Here is a 21948-nt window from a genome sequence, read left to right as displayed (position 1 = left end):
CTTGTTTAGTCGCTCAGTTGTAGCCAACTCTTTTGTGACCCCATGGACTGTACCCCGCCAGGCTCCTCCATCCATGGGATTTTCCTGGCAAGAATACTGGAGTGGGTTGCCACTTCCTTCTCCAGGGGATCTTCCTGATCCAGGGATGGAACCCATGTCTCCTGTAATGGCAAGTGAATTCTTTACCACTGAGCCACCAAGAAAGCCCTTCACTCTCCCACTGAATATTCCCCCCTCCCTGAGGCACTTAGTAGAAGGAAGAGGAAGAGACTGAAATTCACTAAGAGTTCAAACGAGTGGGGGTAGATTCCTCCACTACCATATCTCTTTTTGTATTTACCACCGCCATCAGGGTTGGATTTTCATATTCATCTTAAAGAAGAGGAAATGGAGGCTCAGAGAATTACATATGTGGCCCAGCATCACACACTGGTGAGGGGTGGAGCTGGGAGTCAGTTATAGAACTGGACGGTAGCTATAGCCGTGACTGTCTATCCAGGGCTCTTGGTGACCCTGCAGTGGTCCTCAGCTTCAGGGACAGCCACCTAATTGAGGAAACAGGAGGTGGCTCCCTTGGTGGGTCAGTTCTGCAGTGATCTGGGAGTCACCAGGAGCACAGTCAGCCTAGAGCCCACTTTTCCAGCCCTCCCCACGATCTGGTAAGTCCTTCTATATTAAAAGTCATTCTGTCTGAAAGACACAGGGGATTTCAGTTTGCTGAACCAACAGCACAGTTTCCTATCCAGCTTCCTAACCTACCTCCAGCAAGGAGAAAAGAAACAAGCACTTCACACTGAAACAATTCCCCTTTCACGTATCTGCTCACCTAACTTCTTTTGGGCTCATGACCCAAGAACGGCTCCATTTGCAGTCATTCCCCTCAAAAAAACCATGAAGCGTATGGGGCTAGGTAATATATGCTGATGTAAGGGTCAAACAGGAACTTGGAGATGAAGGTGAATAAGACAGCAAGCAATTCTGAGTGGGACATTCTGTACAGGCCTCCAAATTAAATGGAAACCGTGGGGATTAATGGAAGGTTCAGAGCAGGAATTGTGAAATGGCTTCTGGCAGCAGCCTCAGTGTGCTCTGCTCTGTCACGATGCCATAGTGTCCGGGATTTATGAATTTTTCTTGTACTGGGTTTATTTATTTTTTAAGCTATAGAATTCCAAAAGGCAAGACAAAGCAGAGTTCAAGGTTCTTTGAAAAAGTAGTAGGAGCGAGAAAGGGAAGGGCTCATGATGAATGGCACCTTGTAGGTGCTATGACTACAAAAGATGGGTTAATAAAGAACTTCCCATCATCTGGCTGCAAGCTTCCCTCCCCATCTTGTCTTCCATTATTGTCCTTTGTATATCTCCCCTGCCACTGACACCATCTCCTTGCTGTCTGACTCCTAATGTGAGCCTGCCTCCCCTCCCTGTCCTCTCCCACCTGGAATGGCTCCCTTCCTGCTTGCTCCCTATCTGCATGGTTCATATCTGGCAAAGCTTGGGTCAAATCCTACAATCTTTATTAAGTCACTGATTTTTTTGGGCTTCCCCCTAACAAGGGTCTCACCTTCTCTGAGTTGTCCAACCTCAGCATGGACATCCTTTAGATAGTTTCATGCTGCTGAGTCATGAATCTAGGCTGAGTGATGCTTCTCTTGCTGCTAAGATACCTGAGAGGGAAATCAGCTCACCTGCAGCATTTTTTTTACCTGCTCAGAGCTTTACAGGGCTTAACTCCTTTAATCACCGTATCAACTCTCTGAAGGACACAAGAGTCCTTGGAGCTTAAGCAACTTTTCCAAGAGCACCTGGCTGAGCTGGGAATCGGATTGGGTTTTTACCTACGTCTGTCTGACTCAGATCTTGGGATGCCCACTATTCCATATGGCCTCCATTGACGTTAAGATGCTTTTCACAACTAGACAGGAAACCCCCTGTGGCCAGGAATCAAGCCCTCTCATACTGGTGCCTACCTCTGCTTGGAAGCATCCTGCACAATAGTTGCTCAATAAATCTCATTTGGCTGATTCAATTGCCTTATAGGCACACAGTATTTTAACCTTTTTAAAGTATTGTTTACATTTGGTAGTGTCTTCCCCATGATAGGGATGCTGATTAAAAACTCATTAAACATTAAAATACAAACCCAGAAACAAAAACTAAAGGTAAATGATTTGCCCAAAGCCACATAATAACAAATCCTGGCCTCTGATACCTAAATTAGTTCTTCTGTTGAAGTACCACACAAATAATGTAATGAAATATTTCCGAGACAATTGGGAAATTTAACTATTGATTGTCTGCTTGATGATATTAAGGAATTGCATTTGTTTCCTCTTTCTGCTGCAGAAAATTTTCACAAACTTAGTGGCTTACCACAAACTTATGATCTTACATGTCTTGTAAATCAGAAATCTGAAGTGGCTTTCCTTGGACAAAATCAAGGGGTCAGTGGGGCTGTGTTCCTTTTGGAGATTCTAGGAAAGAATCTCTTCCTTGATTTCTGTAGCTTCAAGAGGCCACCTGGATGCCTTGGCTCATGTCCCCTTCCTCCACCTCCAAGCCAGCAGCGTACCATCTTCAAAGCTCACTCTGCTTTCCACTCCTATCACCTACTCAGACACTTCTGCCTCCCTCTTATATTTATCCTGTTGACTCCACTCAACTAACCTGGATAATTAAGGACACTCTCCCCATTGCTAGAGCATTAACTTCATCACACCTGCAAAGTTCCTTTCATCATGCAAGGTAACATAGTCACAGATTCTGCAAATTAAGCCATGGATATCTTTAGGGGAAGCATTATTCATCTCACTACAGAAATTACTGATAATTTTGATAAATAGGATAATGATATAGTAATTATGCTTTTTATATGTTCTCATTTGTTACAGGTGCTTACTAAAATATTAATGGGTAAAACAGCATGGTGTCTGATATATATATTTTTTAATTCAAGAAAAATAAGTGGATGCATATGGAGGGAAAATGAATAAGATTGGCCAAGTGTTTGATGATTATTTGATAATCATTGAAGCTGGGTGTTAGGTACATGGGGGTATGTTTTACTATTTTTTTCTACTTTTGTGTATGTTTGAAATTTTCCACAATATCTTTTTAAACTATAGATATTGAAGTGTTCTGTGTAACATTCTCTAACACCATTCTCCTCCCTTCCTCTCCAGAGGTGAGCCATTGTGAATTTGGTGTTTTCATTCTCTTTCATAGTTTTACTACATATACATGTCTTAAACAATATATAGAACTGCTTTGCACATTTTTTCCCAAATTTGTATATTGCACATTTCAACAGAGTTTTTTTGAGATTTATTCGTGTTGATACATGGATAATTCATTCTTTTTCAGTATAAGCATTCAACGGTATGGCTATGTCTAAATTTATCTCTTATGTTGATGTGTATTAAAGTTGTTTTCAATTTTTAGCCACAAACAATGCTGCAATAGGCCTTCTTATGAATATCTCCCTGTGCACATGTGTGAAATTCCCTCTAGGATGCTAAGTAGTGAAATTGCCAGTTTTCTGGGTCTATGCATCTTTATCTTCACTTGATCTTGCTAAATATTTAATCATGGGGTGGTGCCAATTTGTACTCTTCAGCAATAGATGAAATTCCCCATTTCTATTCGTATCTTTACCCACACTTAGAATTTTAAGATTTTGAAAATTTTGCCAACCAAAGAGATGTGAAATAGAATCCACTGTTTCAGTCTGCAAGTCCCTGATGACTAGTGAAGCTGAGCATCTTTTTTATCTGTTTAGTACTTGTCATTTTGCTCTTTCGTTAGTTTTTCCTTAAACTGTGTCCAGTCTAAAGTTTATCTCATCTATTGAGTTTTTAGTTTTAATATTATTTTTATTTCCAAGAATATATTTTCTCTTTATTTCTGCTTTCTCTTTGGGCATCCAAAACAGTCTTTCTTTGGATGGATGTTTAGCCATTCTTGGTTGATTTTCTGCATCTCATATTTTTCCCCTTCTCTTTTTCTACATTTTGTATTTTTTGCTCCATGTTTAGAAAAACTCCTCCATGTTTTTTCAGTCAGTTTAGTTCAGTCTCTCAGTCATGTCCAGCTCTTTGCAACCCCATGGACTGCAGTATATCAGGCTTTTCTGTCCAACTCCTGGAGTTTACTCAAACTCATGTCCATTGAGTCAGTGATGCCATCTAATCATCTTGTCCTCTGTGGTCCCCTTCTCTTCCCGCCTTCAATCATTCCCAGAACCAGGATCTTTTCTAATGAGTCAGTTCTTCGCATCAGGTGGCCAAAGTATTGGAGTTTCAGCTTCAGTATCAGTCCTTCCAGTGAATATTTGGGACTGATTTCCTTTAGGATGGACTGGTGGGATCTCCTTGCACTCCAAGGGACTCTCAAGAGTCTTCTCCAACACCACAGTTCAAAAGCATCAATTCTTTGGTGCTCAGCTTTCTTTATAGTCCAACTCTCACATCCATACATGACTACTGGAAAAACCAAAGCTTTGACTAGATGGGTTCATGTTTTTTAGTCACTTTTAAATGAATTTACTGGCAAGCAAATACATATTTTTTTCCTTTCCATGAATTCTTTCTTGTTCTTTGACTGTTTCTTTTCATAGTGGCCTATTATTACTTTATAGGGAAAATATATTCTTAAATCTCTCCAAGGACACTAGTAAGAATTTTTTAAAAGCTTGCTTCACTTCCTGAATTCTTTTACCCCCTAGGTGATTGGATGTGTATGTCCATCTTCTTGCTATTGGGCTGCCTCAGCTGTCTGGTGGTCCTTGGTCATCCTACCATATTTATGAATGAAAAACCGTGTTCAGCATTAGACCCAAGGGAGCACTCAACACAGACTTGTTGGGACTGCCTTCCTCTCTAGGTCTCTGTCCTCAGAGGGAATTCTGTGTACTGCCTCCTGGCTCAGAGCCACTCTGGAGCTCTGCACAAAGACCAGCCCCCCCCCCCACCCCCCTTTATTACATCCTTTCTGACTTGAGTCTCCCTTCTTCCTGGTTTATCAGTTAACATAATTCCACCTCCATTACTGTCCTCTAGAAAATCATCAAAATCTCTGCTATGGATAAATCAACCCTCTTCCCATTCGTGACACTTGAAAAGTGTGCTGTATTCTATGATTTCTAAGCATGATGGGATTTAGGAAGAGAAGTGGGTGAGGGGCTGCACTCGGTCCATCATCTTGAAGCAGATGAGAAAAATCAATCTGAGAAAATCACGTGGCTACTGTGTGGAAAGTGCTTGGATGAGGGCAGAAAGAAGCTGGAACTAAGAGTTCAGTTAGGTCTACTTGTTTTAAGAGCAAGACAAGGGGACCAGGTCAGAACTGAGTGAGAGGGAAAAAGAAAGGAAGAAGTAGAAAGATGAGGATGTATTTTGAAGATAGGGCTGACTGAAGTCTTTTTTCCCTTCTTATGAACATTTCTGGACTTGTGTGAGATCTTGGGCTAAGGGGGTCTCTGATGATGAATCTGGGGAAGAAGCATGGGAATAGAGCACTGGGCTGGGACAAAGATAGGCCTGGATTTGAATTATATGAGTGATGTTTATAGCTTCGGAGAAGGCAATGGCACCCCACTCCAGTACTCTTGCCTGGAAAATCCCATGGACTGAGGAGCCTGGTAGGCTGCAGTCCATGGGGTCGCTAGGAGTCGGACACGACTGAGCGACTTCACTTTCACTTTTTACTTTCATGCATTGGAGAAGGAAATGGCACCCCACTCCAGTGTTCTTGCCTGGAGAATCCCAGGGACGGGGAAGCCTGGTGGGCTGCTGTCTATGGGGTCACACAGAGTGGGACATGACTGAAGTGACTTAGCTTAGCTTAGCTTAGCTTATAGCTTACCTCACAGCCTCAGTGTTCTCATCTATAAAATGGGCCTTCTAATACCTACTTCTGTTAGTGAGGCAACAGAATTCCCTTGGACCACTCTGGAAAATACAAGCAAATTAGCCTAGAAGTAGAAAATCTATCAGAATCAGGTCCGTGAATCTCTCCACTCCTTTCTAATGGCCCAAATGACTTCTCTTGCAAAGCATTTCCATTGCTGTGTGTCTCTTGCAGCTCTGTTTTATGAATGCCAATTTGAGGAAGGAGACAGTCTGATTGAATTAGCTCATAATCATCAACCCAGTTGGAGAAAGTCCTTCACAGCAAGGTCACTGGGTGGTGACCCTGACTGAGAGGCCTGTCTCAGGTCACATGACCAACTTCTTCAGTCAGGGGCCACCTCTGCAAAAAGCAGCATAGCCCTGCTTGCCTGGCCAGGGAGGGCTCCATGTGTAAAGATAAAAAGGGACCTGGGGAGGTATAAGAACCATGACTAATACGTCAACACTTTATCTATTACAGTTGATGTGACTAGCAAATAAAGCAAGACATGTAAAATACATAGGGAGTAACATTTTTAGATGAATTCCACCTCATTAAAAGAAAAACAAAAACACCCACTTGCATTATGCAAAAACTTGTTCAAAAACTGGTAGACTCCCTAGCTTCTCATATTATGGAGCATCCTAATTAACAAAAATAAGCCTAATTGTGGAATTAAAGTTGGCCTTGAAACACATCTGGAAGTAAAGACTGGAGAAACAAAGGAGCCTAGGAATTTGGGGGAATCACTGTGTTTCCTTGGTTTTGTTTCTTTGTGAGAATTTCTATTGTAGACATAGTGAATTGAATTAATTAGGCTTCATATAAGCTTTCCTCTCTTTATTTTTTTGAAACCCCAAGCCAAAATATGATTTATATTTTCAGGTCCATGACTGTTCAGTATCTATTTCTAAATCTGCCAGGTTAAAAATGTATATGAAAACAGAAACTGTAATACTGTCATTTAATTAATAAAGGCACAATTCTCAGCTTTTCCACCATATGCATTCTTTTGTTCATGTAAGTGCTATTTTCTGTGCTCCTTTTAACTTTTAATAAGCTTCCTTTCTGTAGAGTGTGGATAATGTTGTGAAAAAGTAGCTAAAACATATTTTCAAATGGAAAACAACCCTTAACTGAAAAATGGTCCAAAGGAAGAGGGAACAAAGCAAGCTTCCATGATACATGCACGAAAATTTAACAATCCTTCTGCCTTATTGCATATCTGACAGGAAGAGGGGGAAGAGAAGCAGGTCTCCCTGTTTTTGACTTCACATCTGGTTACTCAGTTCTTTCAACACTGTCTTATTAATGCTTGTACTTTGGTGGGATGTTAGATGTACACAGGAGAGAAAGCACAGACTGGGGGTCTGGAGGCCAGGAACTAGGCATTGCCACTGCTCTTACCCAGCTGGGAAGGCTGGGGAGGGTATTTGCCCCTCACCCTTCAACTCATCGTCTGAGGAATAAAGAGAATTTTGGACTAGGCTAGGGCTACCCAAAGGGGCAGAGGCCTAACACTGCTCATCTGGGACCTGGGAATATTTGAGGATGTTGAAACACACAGTAAATACACTACTTTTCTTCTTGCGTTGTATCATAGAGAAAGCTTCGGTTTGGTGCTGGTATGATATATATATATATATATATATATATATATATATATATATATATATATTTAACACCCTCTAATTCTTTACTGATTTTCCTTTTAAAAAGAGCAGACCTCAGTCTCAGAGCCTTTGGCAGGCAGCGGCATCTGGCTAGACTTGAAATACTGTCCATCTCTCACCACCACTCCCACCAGTGGTATTTGATTTTAAGGTCTCCTTCTAATTATGGCAAGTGATCACTGATCGTTGTGATACAATGTTTTCTTTGTAATTAGAAAGAAAACAGTTTTCTTTGAATTATAAGTTTTAAAATTATTAAGTACTCTATTGAGTACTTTTGTTTGTACAAGAGATAATGGACTTGACTGGAATGGTCAAGTGATATGATTGAAGGTATAGAAAACAATGGTCTAGATGACTACCAAGAACCCTTACACAACTTGAGCCTAAGCTTTATCATGTTTCATGTCTCCTAACTGCTGTTTTTATTGATAATACATATACATTTACAGACCAAGAATATCCTTTGTCCATCCTCCTTATATGACAATTCACCTGGTTCTGTGGCTCCCAGCATCTTTGTATAATAAACAAAGGAACAACTCACAGATCATGACATAGGAGTGTAAAAAAAGCAGGAACATATTTCTTTAAGAGTTTTAGGAAAGCTGTAAACTCCAAGTTAAACATGACAGATTGAACACATACATTTCTTTCAGCTCTCTCTCAAAACTCAACTAAAAAGAGATTCAAGGAATAAAACAGGTTTATACCTATGAGGACAAGGAAAATGGGATAGCAGTCAAAAGAGGACCAGAAATGCTAAATAGTATTTTGGAAGGTGGAAAACTTGTGGATGAGGGATCATTGGAACATAAGTGCCTGTACAGGGAGGTACAAATGAAAAGTTAGCTGACTGATTCTTTGTTGTTGATTAGTTGCTAAGTCGTGTCCAACTCTTTTGCGACCCCATAGACTGTAGCCCATCAGGCTCCTCTGTCCATGGGATTTCCCAGGCAAGAATGCTGAAGTGGGTTGCCATTTCCTTCTCCAGGGCATCTTCCCAACCCAGGGATCAAACCCACATCTCCTGCATTGGCAGGCAGATTCTTTACCACTGAATCACCTGGGAAACCACATTCATTCTTTAGGGACTTGGAAAAGTTCAGTAATTCAGTTCAGTTCAGTACAGTCACTCAGTCATGTCCAACTCATTGCGACCCCTTGGACTGCAGCACACCAGGCCTGCCTGTCCATCACCAACTCCCAGAGTTTACTCAAACTCACATCCATTGAGTTGGTGATGCCATCCAACCATCTCATCCTCTGTCATCCCCTTCTCCTCCCACCTTCAATCTTTCCAAGCATCCAGGTCTTTTCAAATGAGTCAATTCTTCGTATCAGCTGGCCAAAGTATTGGAGTTTCAGCTTCAGCATCAGTCCTTCAAGTGAATATTCAGGACTGATTTCCTTTAGGATGGACTGGTTGGATATCCTTGCCATCCAAGCGACTCTCAAGAATATTCTCAAACACCACAGTTCAAAAGAATCAATTCTTCCACGCTCAGCTTTCTTTATAGTCTCACACCCATACATGACTGCTGGAAAAATCATAGCCTTGACTAGATGGACCTTTGTTGGCAAAGTAATGTCTCTGATTTTTAATATGCTCTCTAGGTTGGTCATAACTTTCCTTCCAAGGAGTAAGCGTCTTTTAATTTCATGGCTGCAATCACCATCTGCAGTGATTTTGGAGCCCAGAAAAATAAAGTCAGCCACTGTTTCCCCATCTATTTCCCATGAAGTGATGGGACCAGATGCTATGATCTTAGTTTTCTGAATGTTGAGCTTTAAGCCAACTTTTTCACTCTCCTCTTTCACTTTCATCAAGAGGTTCTTTAGTTCTTCTTTGCTTTCTGCCATAAGGGTGGTGTCATCTGCATATCTCAGAATTAGCTCAGGAATTAGAGATGCCAAGTTCCTCTGGAGATAGCAGGGAGGCTGCAAACAGGATGACTGCTGGAAATCCTGTCAAAAGCATAGTTTCTCAACCTTGGCTTTATGACATTTGGAGCAAGAGAAACTCTTGGGGGCTGTCTAGCATCATGAGATGTAGAGTAACATTCTTGGCCTCTACTTTCTAGATGCCAGCAGCAATCCCTTCTCCAGCTGTGACAACCAAACCAGTCTCCAGACATTGGCAAATATCCCTTCAGGGATAAAATCCACCCCCTCAGTTGAGAACCCCAGTTGAGAACCACTAATTTAAAGGAACCCTCACCCCTCTCTGAACCTATACAGACAAATCTCTATCACCTTCCCACCCCAAAGGAATCAGAGGTCTATTCTGTGATTCCGTGGAACCAGAGAAGGTCCAAACCTGGGAACAAATAGCACAGAAAAGGGAGGTTGAGGCACCAGACTGGAAGCTAGGGGTTAGGTAGAGTACATGTTCCCTTCTGTTAAAGTTTGGGGTCTCCCTGTATGAGACGATTCAGTAATGAGACCAGGAGAGCTACAGGGAGTTGTTAATTCCATGAAAAAGAAGAATATGAATGAAAATCTAAATGTAATCATAGTCTATTACTTGGTTAAACTCTGATAACATACATACATACATATATATATACACACACATACACATGCACATATATATACACACATTATATATGTATACATACATGATATATAAGGTACACATATACACATTATTTGTCTAATTCAGTGTTCATACTGATATAGAGATCGGACATTACATCTTTCAAAATTGTGATGTAATTAAAATACAGGGATGTGTGGGACAGCTGTATATGTGGATGGGAGTGTGGTGGTTGGTAAACCCTCATCTTCCATGATAAGATGTCAATAGAAACATCATCTTTCAATAAAATTAAAAATTAAAAAAAAAATCAACATATAGAGCATGGTGGTGGTGGTTTAGTTGCTAAGTCATGTCTTAACTCACATGATCCCATGGAATATAGCTCATTACACTCCTCTGTCCATGGCATTTCCCAGGCAAGAATACTGGAGTGGGTTGCTATTTCCTTCTCCAGGAGATCTTCCCGACCCAGGGATAGAACCCCAGTCTCGTGAATTATAGGTGGTCTGCTGCATTATAGGCAGATTCTTTACAGACTGAGCCATATGGCAGGCAGAGTATATAGAACATATATATATTATTTTAAAATATAGAAGGAAACTCAAGGAAAAAGACTAAGAAAAAGTTGAAAGTAGCTGCGTCTTAGGAGCAGAATTAAAATGTGGGGCAGAAAGTGCAGGGTACTGATATTTTTAGGATAAATCTTTTAGTACCATTTGCCTTCTTGAACTACATACACACTTACACTGATGCAAATCACTTGTTAAATGAAAGCTATGGAGTTAGCAGTTAGAAGACTTGATGACTGAATAGAGAAGATAGAATATAAAAGGCAAAGCATGATATATTTTTATATCTATGTTACATGAAGAATAGGTAGAACACAGTGGGTCTATCATAACAAAATGAAGACCAATGTAAAATCATAGAATGTATTCTTTTTAAATAAAGGAACATATTCTTTTTTTAATAAATCCCTGGAGAAGGAAATGGCAACCCATTTCAGTATTCTTGCCTGGGAAAACCCATGGACAGAGGAGCCTGGCAGGCTCTAGTCCATGGGGTTGTAACTGACATTTGTTTGGTGGTAGTGGTGGTGTAGCCACTAAGTCATGTCCTACTCTTGCGACCCCATGGACTGTAGCCTGCCAGGCTCCTCTGTCCATGACATTTCCCAGGCAAGAGTACTGGAGTGAGTTGCCATTTCCTTCTCCAGGGGATTTTCTTGGCCCAGGAATTGAACCCCGGTCTCCCACATTGCAGGTGGTCTCCTGCATTACAGATGGACTCTTTATCAGTTGAGCCACACAGCAGGCAGAGCATAGGTATTTTCTAGGCACTGTTGTTGTTGTTTAGTCACTAGGTCAAGTCCAAATCTTTTGCAACCCCTAGACTGTAGCCTGCCAGGCTCCTCTGTCCGTGGGATTGCCCAGGCAAGAATGCTGGAGTGGATTGCCATTTCTTTCTCCAGGGGATCTTCTCAGCCGAGGGATCCAAATCATGTCTCCTGCATTGGCAGACAGATTCTTTACCACTGAGCCACCAGGGAAGCCCTTTCTATACATTACTTTATTTAATTCTCATTAAAATGAAGTGTGTATTATTAGTCTCATTTTACAGGGGAGAAAACTGAGAAATACAACTGGGAACAAGGGGATGCCAGAGTGCATGGTGTGGAGTGAAATGCCCATGTTTAAATCAGGCTTCTGACTCTCAGAAGCTGTTGCAACCTGGGGCACATACCACATCTTCCTGTGCATCTGTGTTCTCTGATGTAAGGTGGAAGAGAGATGAGAATAAGGATTACGACTTCATCTCATAGGAATACTATAAGGAATTTGGGTGAATATATGTAAGGCATTTATAAAAGTACCTAACATATCCTCAGTGCTATTGTCATAAAGGAAGAGAGGCGATCAAGATAGAATGAAAACAGTTAAGAAACATTTTTCTGAAACTCAATTTCCTCATTTTACTTGACTTCTCTGGGCATTTGGAATTACTGACACTTACCCAAGGTCACATAAACTGTTAGTTAGTGAAGCTAGACTTTAGATTCAAGTCTGTCTGTCTTCAAAGCTCAGGCTTTTTCTCTAAAATCCAGTGCCTTTCATTCGCTAATGGGGCCAGTGGTGGAAAGGCCAGCTACACAAGCAGAAAATCTCAACACTAGAAAATGGAGAGAGAGAAATGAGGGAGGGTGGCTAGCGAAGGAGTTAAACAATATGATGGTGAGTCAGATAAAGAAGGAAGTGTGATCTAGGAGGATAAAAATAAGATGGCAGAACATGGAGGAGAGGGTAGAAGAATGTGTTACTGAGACAAGTGAATACCTGAGCAAGTTTGTACAAGTAGGACAGTATGATTGGCAGAAATGGATTTCAGTAGGGATGGTCTCAGGAGAAGCGCTTGAGGAGTCTATGACACAGCTTACTTTAACCCTTGGAATGAAGACACGGAGATCTTGGCTGGACTTTCAAAGTTTTCCATCTTAGGAAGCTTGCATTTTCCCTCTGCCTCATGCACTCTGCTTCCCTGCTATCTATAGTTGCAATCAACACTCTACGTTGTGATTATCTGTCACCTTAACCAGACTGTAAGGTCTTTGAAGGCAGGGACTATGTGTGGCTTATTCAATCACATGTATCCAGTGCTGCTATAGACTGAAGGAAGGAATAAAGGGAAAGAGAAAGGACATGGGCCAATATTTAATAAATTACACTTTAATTCTGTCCATATGCTAGGAGACTCTGCCAGAAGTAATGGAAAAAGTAAATTAGACAATATTTTGCTATAGGACTTAGAATATGCAGGCTGGAAGTATTTTAGTGATCATCCACCCACCCATCATTCATTCAACTCAGTCTATTAAGTGTTTATAATGTGCACAGTTAGATACTAGTCACTAGGAACATGGACAGGATAAGTTATGACCTTTGCCCCAAAGGAAGATGCTTTTAGTTAGATGGGAGAAAGAGGAGACAGATCAATGCAGTAGCAGGTGATGAAGGATATGGTACCAAGAGGAAAGAGAAAGGAAAATGGAAAGCAACAATCTACTTTTGTAGCTGTTTATTAAACATTTTGTATTTGTTCACTTTGTTCCCAGGAAATAAAAGTTCCGCAATGCACTTGAGAATCTAAACCTTCCTAATGAAAGACAGCAAGGTGAAACCCCCAAACACCCTTCCTTCTGGTGGGCTTGTGGAGGGGGGGGTGTCTCAGTTATCAGTCATCCCTAAGGGACTTCTGCCAGCCCCCATCTCTTATCTAATGCAATGGTTTTCAGATTGGGGTTTAAAAAGCACAAATGTGTAGCAAGAGAGAACTGCCACCTTGAATTCTGCCTCCAAATGCGCATCAAAACAAACGATCCCTAAATAACCTATCAACTACGCCCACGATCTTTTTTCTGTTTTGTTTTAGAAATTAAAAATAACATTTTAAACATAAAGATTGCAGAAAGGAAGTATTTTGGTAATTGGAACATTTCTTTAAACAGAGAATCTCTTCTTTAGTGCACACAAGAGGACCATAGGAGCTAGGGAGCTGGAAAGACTTGCTCAAGGCTACAGTGGAGTTAGTGGAAGAGCTGAGGTCAGAACCTGGCAACTCCCAGGCCAGTGTCCCATCATCCACAAGAGTGGTTCCTAAAACATGATAAGCAAACTATAATTCTAGTTTAGGATGTGTCCTAGGACAGTAGGCTTCCAAGAAAAAGCCAGTCTTGCCTTTGGATGTTGCAGCCGGTTATGGTGTAGGTAGAGATGTGGGGAAGACCAAGCTCTTCCAAAAGGAAAACCAGCATAAATAAACCCGATGACAGAAAAGTAGCTTCTAAGGTGGGCCGCAGCAGGTGGGGCTGCTATCCATTAACAGTATTTAGGGGTTTCCTTCGTCATGTCTTCACTCTGATCATGAAAGAAAGGGCTCTTTTGAAATACTGGGCACCCACAATACATAATAATAATAATTGACCTTTACACACCAAATCTTTCATTCATTGTCTTAATCATTTTCCCTTCATCATATTCCTGTGAAGCTGAGGCAGGTGTCATTTCCATTTTAGAAAAGAGACACCATGGCACCGAGAGGTTGACTTGCTCTAGGTCACTGAGCTGGTAAGAGGAGTTGAACTCAAGAACTGTGACAGTAATTCACAGTCTTTTCCATTATGTTCTAATGTGTTACAACATGGAACACTGTCAGACACACACCACTGCCCAGAGATGTGATTGATTCATGTCAGTCTAAAAAAGATGACAAGATCTCTCACTTAATGATAGTAACTATAGTTTATCTGAGGTGCTGAACAGTTGATAAAGAATTTTACACATGCATTATTTTATTTAATATTCATTCTAACCTATGAAGGAGATGTCATTATTCCCATGAGGAGCTGAGGCCTAGGTCAACCAGCTGTGACCAAGATAAGCCAGGACCCAAATTGCATGGGCCTGCCTTCCCTCCTCCACCTCCCCTGGGGCCTGAGTTCTTAGCACAAGATATTCCTCCTTAGCATTTTTCTTGCTCTGATTTCAAAGGTGGGAGGGACATAAATGTATCATCTCTTGCTAAAATTTTGGTGGGGGTTTTGACGTATATGACAAGCTAACTATACACATTAAAAATTCATATATCTAGAAAAACTTAGATAAATGATAACTTCTTTACTCCAATAATGTATGATAACCATAATAAGCAGTCTTAAAAAGCGGCAGTGATTAATTTTTAAATCTGAAAATGTCAACAAAGAATCATTCCATTATATTCAGAATTATTTAGGGCTATCACGGGAATGAATACCTTGCTGAAACTTGTACACTATTTTGCGGTTTACAGAACTTTCACGTTCATTATCTCATCAGACTTTCACAAGAACAAGGCATGATCAATTTTTATTATGCCCATTTAACAGAAAGGGATATTGACATTGAGAGAAGTTAAAGCTAAATCACAGGCTTCCCATATGGCATATTGATAAAGAACCCACCTGCCAATGGAGGAGATGCAAGAGACACAGGTTCAGTCTCTGGTTGGGGAAGATCTCCTGAGGTGGGAAATGGCAACCCACTCCAATATTCTTGCCTGGGAAATCTCATGGACAAAGGAGCCTGGTGGGCTACTGTCCATGAGGTCACAAAGAGTCGGACACAACTGAGGACCTGAGGACACACACACACAAAGCTAACAAGAGACAGAACTGGAGCTTAATCCAAATCATCTGACTCCAGGGTTATAGCTCTTTCTACAACCCCAGTGGTAGCATCCCGACTGTGTACCCTTAAAAAGTAGACTCAGAAGAAGATTCCAGGTGCAGCCCCCTTTCTGGCACATCCCACTGCTTGACTCTTCCAGGAAACAAAGTTTATGGAACCTCTGGCAACCATCCCCGGGGTTGGATGGTTCCCTCTAGGCAGGGATGTCTACGCTCATTCTGGATAGGCTGCTGATATATTTGGTGGCACACATAGGAGCCTGAGCTTCGAGGCAGGACGTGCTCTCTGCAAAAACACCCACAACAGAGAAGCATTTGAGATGCAGGGAGGTGTTTGGAAATGACTGAAAGAGATATGACGAGTATGAACAGATACAGCTTGGGGAGTGACTCATAAGCAGATAATAATCAAAAGAAACTTAACACTTAAACAAAGAATAGAATCACCCAGAATGGCTGCAAACTTGATGAACATAAATACCGGTGCCTGGCCTAAATTTGGCTCTGAGGACAGTCGGCATACAACATCAAGAGTACTCCTTCTCAGAACCCAGCTGGCCCTTGCCTCCTAGCCTACCAAACCCAGTGGGACAGAGATAAAATGACAAATCACTGGTCTGGGAACATACTACTGACTACTTAGGGACTTTCCCCCACGCTGTGGCACCTTCTCTACCCTTTCACATAAGAATAGAGAAGGATATCCTAATCTTCTTTACAGAAAGTAGTCTATTCCTGTAGACCCAGATGAGTATCACCTCCTTGGTTAGGCTTTCTCTGACCTCTCTCTCAAGGCAGAATTTAATGTTCCTGCTTTGGGTTTTAACTCGTCACACTGTATTGTAATATTTATGTACCCTTATGTTAACCATTGGCCAGAGAATTCATTGAGGCTGAAGTCCAACAAAGTACCCGATCCAAACTAGGGCCCTGAGAGATTTCAGTTGAATGCATATTACAAGTGAAAAGCACTGATAAGGAATTAAAGTTAATTTTCAGTTAATTAGGACATGATGAATGGAACATGGAGCTTTCCACTGAAATGAAGTTTTCAGGAGAAGTCTATGTTTCTTAAATAGCTATAAATAATCTATCTTAATTTTACCTTCCCTCACTCCTGCTTATCCAGAGAAAATCAGTGAATATCAAGAATCTGTCTTTGCTATCTGAAAGCAGAGAAAGGGGTAACTGATTCTAGCCAATGAGATCACAACAGGTTTCAAAACCAACATAACCCCTCTCCTAGCACTGCTCTCCCTTTGGATGACTTGTTTGCACCGCCCATATTAGCCTTTGGAAGCTGTGCCTGTCGGCACTGCTGGATCTCTAAGGTCTGGCACAGTGCCTGGCACAGGGTAGATTTCAGTAGACTTTTGTTTAATAAATACACGAGTAAATTAATCAGTTAAGGACTTTGCAGGAAAGGAAACACATGTGAACCTTCCACCAATAACACCAGCTGCAGGGCTTCACATTATAGAGTGTCTATGGAGTTCAGTCACTGAGCTCAACATCTTAAAATACAGGCAGGGTGAGGATTTGTGCCAACATTCTACTGATGAGGAAACTAACATTCAGAGAGTTAAGTAACTCACTTAGACTTGTATAACTAATTTACGATAGGACCATCTATCATTCACACCAAACTCTGGCTGATCCCAAAGGCAGTACAGAAATGAAGGGGGAAAGCAGTTCTCAGTTGAGGAGAGCATGGATAAAGTACAGATGAGAAAAGTGTCTGAAGGGTTCAGAAACCAGTTCAGAAACTGGAGAGTAAGCTACCCAGAGAGGAAGAGGCTAGGCAGGGAGCTGAGATGGGACTTACCCAAGAATCCAGGACTGTACACTATACTGAAGCTACACTAACTTCAGGCTTTCCTTTGACATTTCTGAATAAATAGTAGATAACTTATTTTCCAGGCTTTATTTATTTGTTTATTTTGCTAAATACAGAAGTGAGAGAAGATGATTTTGGATGCTTTAAGGTTTCAGTTAGTTGAGCTGCAATTAATCAAATTTCACTGTGATAGAAAATGTCCTAGCTGGATGCATACTTATCATTTACATTTTTTATTTTGAAATAATTATATATTTTCAGAACAGTTGCAAAAATAGCACAGGGAGCTCCCATATACACTTCACCCAGTTTCATAACATTAACATCTTAAATAATTACTGTACAATGATTGAAACTAGGAAATTAGCATTGGCACAGTACATTTAACTAACTCCAGACTTCATGTGGATTTCACCAGTATTTCCTCTGACAGTCTTTGTTCTCTTTCAGAATCCAACCCAGGAACCCAGGTTGCATTTAGTTATTACGGCTCCTTAGCCTCCCTTAATCTTGTGAATTCCTCACACCTTTCTTGTCTTTTATGACCTTGACACTTTAAAAAAGTACTGGTCAGTGAGTTTTTAGACTGTCCTGCAATTTGTTGTTTATTTGATGAGCTATCATGATTAGATTGAAGTCATACATTATGGCAAGAGGTGCCAAATCTTGCTATTTTGCTAAGTGTATCAAACTGCACCACACCAGGGGGTACACAATGTCAAAGCTGACCTTGACCACTCTGTTGGTCAAGGTCAGCAGAATAATACCTGTTGCCTGCAGAATAATACCACTGTAAAGTTACTATTTTCCCCTTTATAATAAATTAAAATCTTGGGTGAGATACTTTTAGACTATACAAATATCCTGTTTCTTCTCAAACTTTTGCCCACTAATTCTAGCATTCATTGGTTGATCTTGCCTCAAACAATTATGAAATCTACATTAGAAGAAATCTAATGTAGATTTAATATTTGGCACACTTTTTAATAATGATGAATGGGAATTCTTCTGTAAGGAGAAATGTCCCTTCTTCCCCATATATTTACTTACTTGATTTTTAAATTTATATTAACATAGACTCACAAATAGTTATTTATTGGGCTCTAATCCAATGCTAGCATTATTTTTTATTGTTCAAATTGTACTAACATTATTTTTTATTGTTCAAATTGGCCACTGAGAGCTTCTTGCCTTTTCAGCAAGCCTCCACCTTCTTACTTGTGGCACCACAGATATTCCTGGTTCATCTTGTGTTCTCCCTGCCCCAGCTTTGGAATCAATCACTTCTCCAAGAAGCCCAGGTTCCTATTTTTTGGAGAATGGTATTTAGAAACCAAAATCTGGGCACTAGATGTGATCATGGTTGTTAGAGTGTCATTTCTTCTAGGTGCTCTCACTGGACAGAAGTAGGAAATATATACATGTTTTTCAACTCAAGTACTAATAACTCAAGTAACTATTATAACTCAAGTAATAATTATTTTTGTATCTATCATTTTGTATATATATTACAAAACCATGAGTTCATACTGATATCTCTGATTCCAACCCAACACCACTGGGCTCATGCTAGTCTTTCACTTTTTCTAAATGGATGCTTTGGAGACAAATTTCTACCTCTTTCTGTATTCAAAAACTGCAGCATATAGCACATCATCAGAATTCAGAAATGCTTGTATGCTTACTGAGCTGAGAAGAAATACTACCTGGGATAGACAAGAATGAAAGCATCATTTAAATTTTCATTGGCCAGACAGTTTTATGTCATCCATAACTAATACAAAGAGACACCAGCCAGCACCTGTGGCAACTTTAAAGGTTTGCAAAAGTAAAATATTTAACAGCCACTTGAAACTTAAAAGATCCTTTCCTCAGCTTTCTTATGTACCACTTTCCTACAGCATCTTGTGTTCAGGGTCATGCTGTTCAGGGGGAAAGAGAGATTAGGTATCCCTATTTGTTATCAGAGAAGGCCTCTTGTCTGAGGCCAGAAAAAGCAGGACCACTGCAGATCCTTAGGTTATTGTGACCTAATTTAGCTTCCCTGGTTTATAAAGGGGCTTCCACAGAAGAACTGAAACAGCTTCCCAAGAGCATTTATGGCGGTGCTTTTAGAAGAAGCCAGCCATGTTGGAAAATCATGAGGCACAGAAAAGAGGGAATATGAATGAATACTAAAGTTTTTCAGTGTAATACCTGAGAAAAAGAAGATACCAATAGATTAAATGCCTCGTCATAGCACAATTTCAGCAGGATTATGCAGTAAATAAGAACCTATTATATCCCAGTCATACCACAGATATAGAGAAACAGATGATCACGTATTACAAAGTTGAATATATAAAATTCATATGTAAAATATGACCAAATGACACAACAATTTAAATCAAATTTCATTGAACCCTTAACGTGTCATACATTGTGACACATTAATGAGTTTATGATTAGAGGTCTACAGCAAACATCATAAAGCTGGTTCAGCTAAATGATCTTCATGGTTTAGCCCCAAGAGTTCCTGATTCTTCTGAGACAATGCATTTCCACCCCTGCTAACTGTCACAGTTTGAGCAAATCATCTGGATTTTATTTTGTATTAAATTCTGTTAATTTTGAAAGAGAAATAATAACAACACATTCTCCAAGTTTGTTATGAGAATTATACTAGGTGAAGTAGGTATATTCCTAGTAGAAAGAATGTTTAGCTCTCAAACTAGCTATGTCATGGTGGAGGGGACATTCAGTCTGTCTGCATGTCAGTTTAGTCACCTACAAAATGAGGAAACTAAATTAGATTTGTGCTTTCAAACTTTTACTTAGCTGGAGAACTCCTTCAAATCCAAATGATGTCTATATAGCTCTCCCCAATTAAAAATATGGATCAAAGAAGGATGATGAATTGAACAAGAGTGGCTGGCTTAGCAGCTCTTCCCCTAACATCCCCTCTCACCACACCCATTCTCATGGCACCTCTCAGCATAGTTTAAGGAGTCAGGAAATGGTGCGTAAGCTTTATCTAGCCCCAAAGAATTACAGTATTCCAAGTGTTCATCCCAGGTCTTAGTCCTCTGGGGGACAGAGAATAAATGGTCAGATCTGGTACAAATGGTTATGAGCAGTACATAGTTAAGTGCAAAGTTATGGTATGCAGGCTACAGGTCCCATGGGGGCTGGAGAATAAGAGCAATGAAGACTACGTTGTTGTCCAGAAGCTTCCAAGAAAATATGGACTGTGCAAATAATTTTCTGGAATGAATAGGACTTTGAAGGGTAAGCAGAGTGGATGCTCTCTGGGGGTGGGAAGAAACAGAATAAATCAAGCCCCCAAAGTGGGAATGAATATGGTTGGTCTTGGACAAAAGAGAGTCTGTAGTCCTTTCCAGCAATTTTATGGTCCCCTTGACCACAATCCTTCCAGGTGTTATGCCTTATGAGGCCTTGAATAAACTTTCTTCTCAGGCAGATGCTCTCCTCAGGACTCAGCCTTTTCTCCTTCATGGTGGTGCTATCACCGGACTTGTCTGTATCGCACACTTGGAACCAGACTGAGGTTACATATTGTGAGACTTGAGATTTAAAACTAGCTATGTTGGATCTGGTCACTTAAGAATATGTTACAGGTTAAGAAGTGCACTCCCAGGTGCCACCAAAAAAAAAAAAAAGATACGCTGAAGGTCTAACTTCCGATACCCGAGAATGTGACTTTATTTGGAAATAGCTCATTGACCTTATTTGGAAGCAAAGTCATTGCAGATGCAATTAGTTAAGATGAGGTCCTACTGGAGAAGGGTGGGCCCTGATTCAACCTGACTCATATTCTTATAAGAAGATGGCCATGTAAAAACAGACACACAGGGAGAGCACCATGGGAAGACAGAGACAGAGATTGGAACTAGGCAGTTGCAAGTCAAAGAAGGCCAAAAGGAAGAGTCAAAGAAAGATTCAGAGGGAGCCTGGCCCCATTGACATCTTGATTTTGGACTTCTAACCTCCAGAACTGTGAGGCAATACATTCTATTGTCTTAAACTACTGAGTTTGCAGTACTTTGCTATCACTGCCATAAGAAATGAATACATAAGGATTTATAGGGATTGTGATTGGCACTGAGAAAGAGGCAGCCCAGAGAGAGCAGGCATACCTGGGTAGAATATGGTTAGAACCAGGTTTCTGAAGGTCAGAGTTCAGGACACATAAGACAGGAGGAGGCTAGAATGAAAAATCTTAGAGGTAAAGTGAGGAGAAACTTGGTAAGTGTGGGGGAAGTAGGGATGCAAGGAAAAAAACAGAAGCAGAAAAACTGTCAGGACACTGTAACAGACTAGATAAGGATGGAGAACAGCAGGAATTACTCAAAAAGACTTAGTTTCTGGGATAAATTGAGAGAAGAGCAGTAACATAAATATACTACCATGTATAAAATAAATAGCTAGTGGGGAGCTTCTGTATAGCACAGGGAGCTCAGCTTGAAGATCTGTGATGACCTAGAGGGGTGGGATGATAGCCTGAGTGAGAAGGAGTCTCAAGAGAGAGGGTATGCATACAGTTGATTCACACGGTTGTACAGCAGAAACTAACACAACATTGTAAAGCAATTACACACCAATTAAAAAAAAAAAAAAAAGACTAGGACTTTCCTGGTGGCCCAGTGGTAAAGAATCCACCTGCCAGTGCAGGGGAAACAGGATCCCTAGTCTGGCAAGATTCTGCAAGCCAAGGGGCAACTAAACCCACATGCCACAACAACTGAAGCCTGCATGCCTAGAGCCTGTGTGCTGCAGCTACTGAAGTCCGT

General features: G+C 40.7%; 1 long non-coding RNA gene across 5 annotated transcripts in view; it reads right to left on the bottom strand.

Annotated features, from left to right (window-relative positions):
* LOC129621369 (uncharacterized) overlaps positions 1 to 21948 on the bottom strand; it is a 102995-nt gene that overhangs the window by 41314 nt on the left and 39733 nt on the right. Inside the window, exons 3-4 of one of the 5 annotated variants that reach the window (XR_008699251.1) lie at positions 15097 to 15268; positions 13163 to 14014 (exon numbers count right to left, since the gene is read on the bottom strand). The exons of 2 other annotated variants lie outside the window; for them this stretch is intronic. This is a non-coding gene — a long non-coding RNA (uncharacterized LOC129621369). Of the gene's footprint in view, positions 1 to 11747; positions 11873 to 13162; positions 14015 to 15096; positions 15269 to 21948 lie in introns of those variants that run through there. 2 more of the 5 variants (XR_008699257.1, XR_008699250.1) reach the window with 2 other exon arrangements.

Source organism: Bubalus kerabau, chromosome 10, assembly GCF_029407905.1.
Source record: "Bubalus kerabau isolate K-KA32 ecotype Philippines breed swamp buffalo chromosome 10, PCC_UOA_SB_1v2, whole genome shotgun sequence".
NCBI lineage: Eukaryota > Metazoa > Chordata > Mammalia > Artiodactyla > Bovidae > Bubalus > Bubalus kerabau.
Note: the sequence above shows the minus strand (reverse complement) of the source record. Positions and strands in the feature narration are given on the sequence as shown.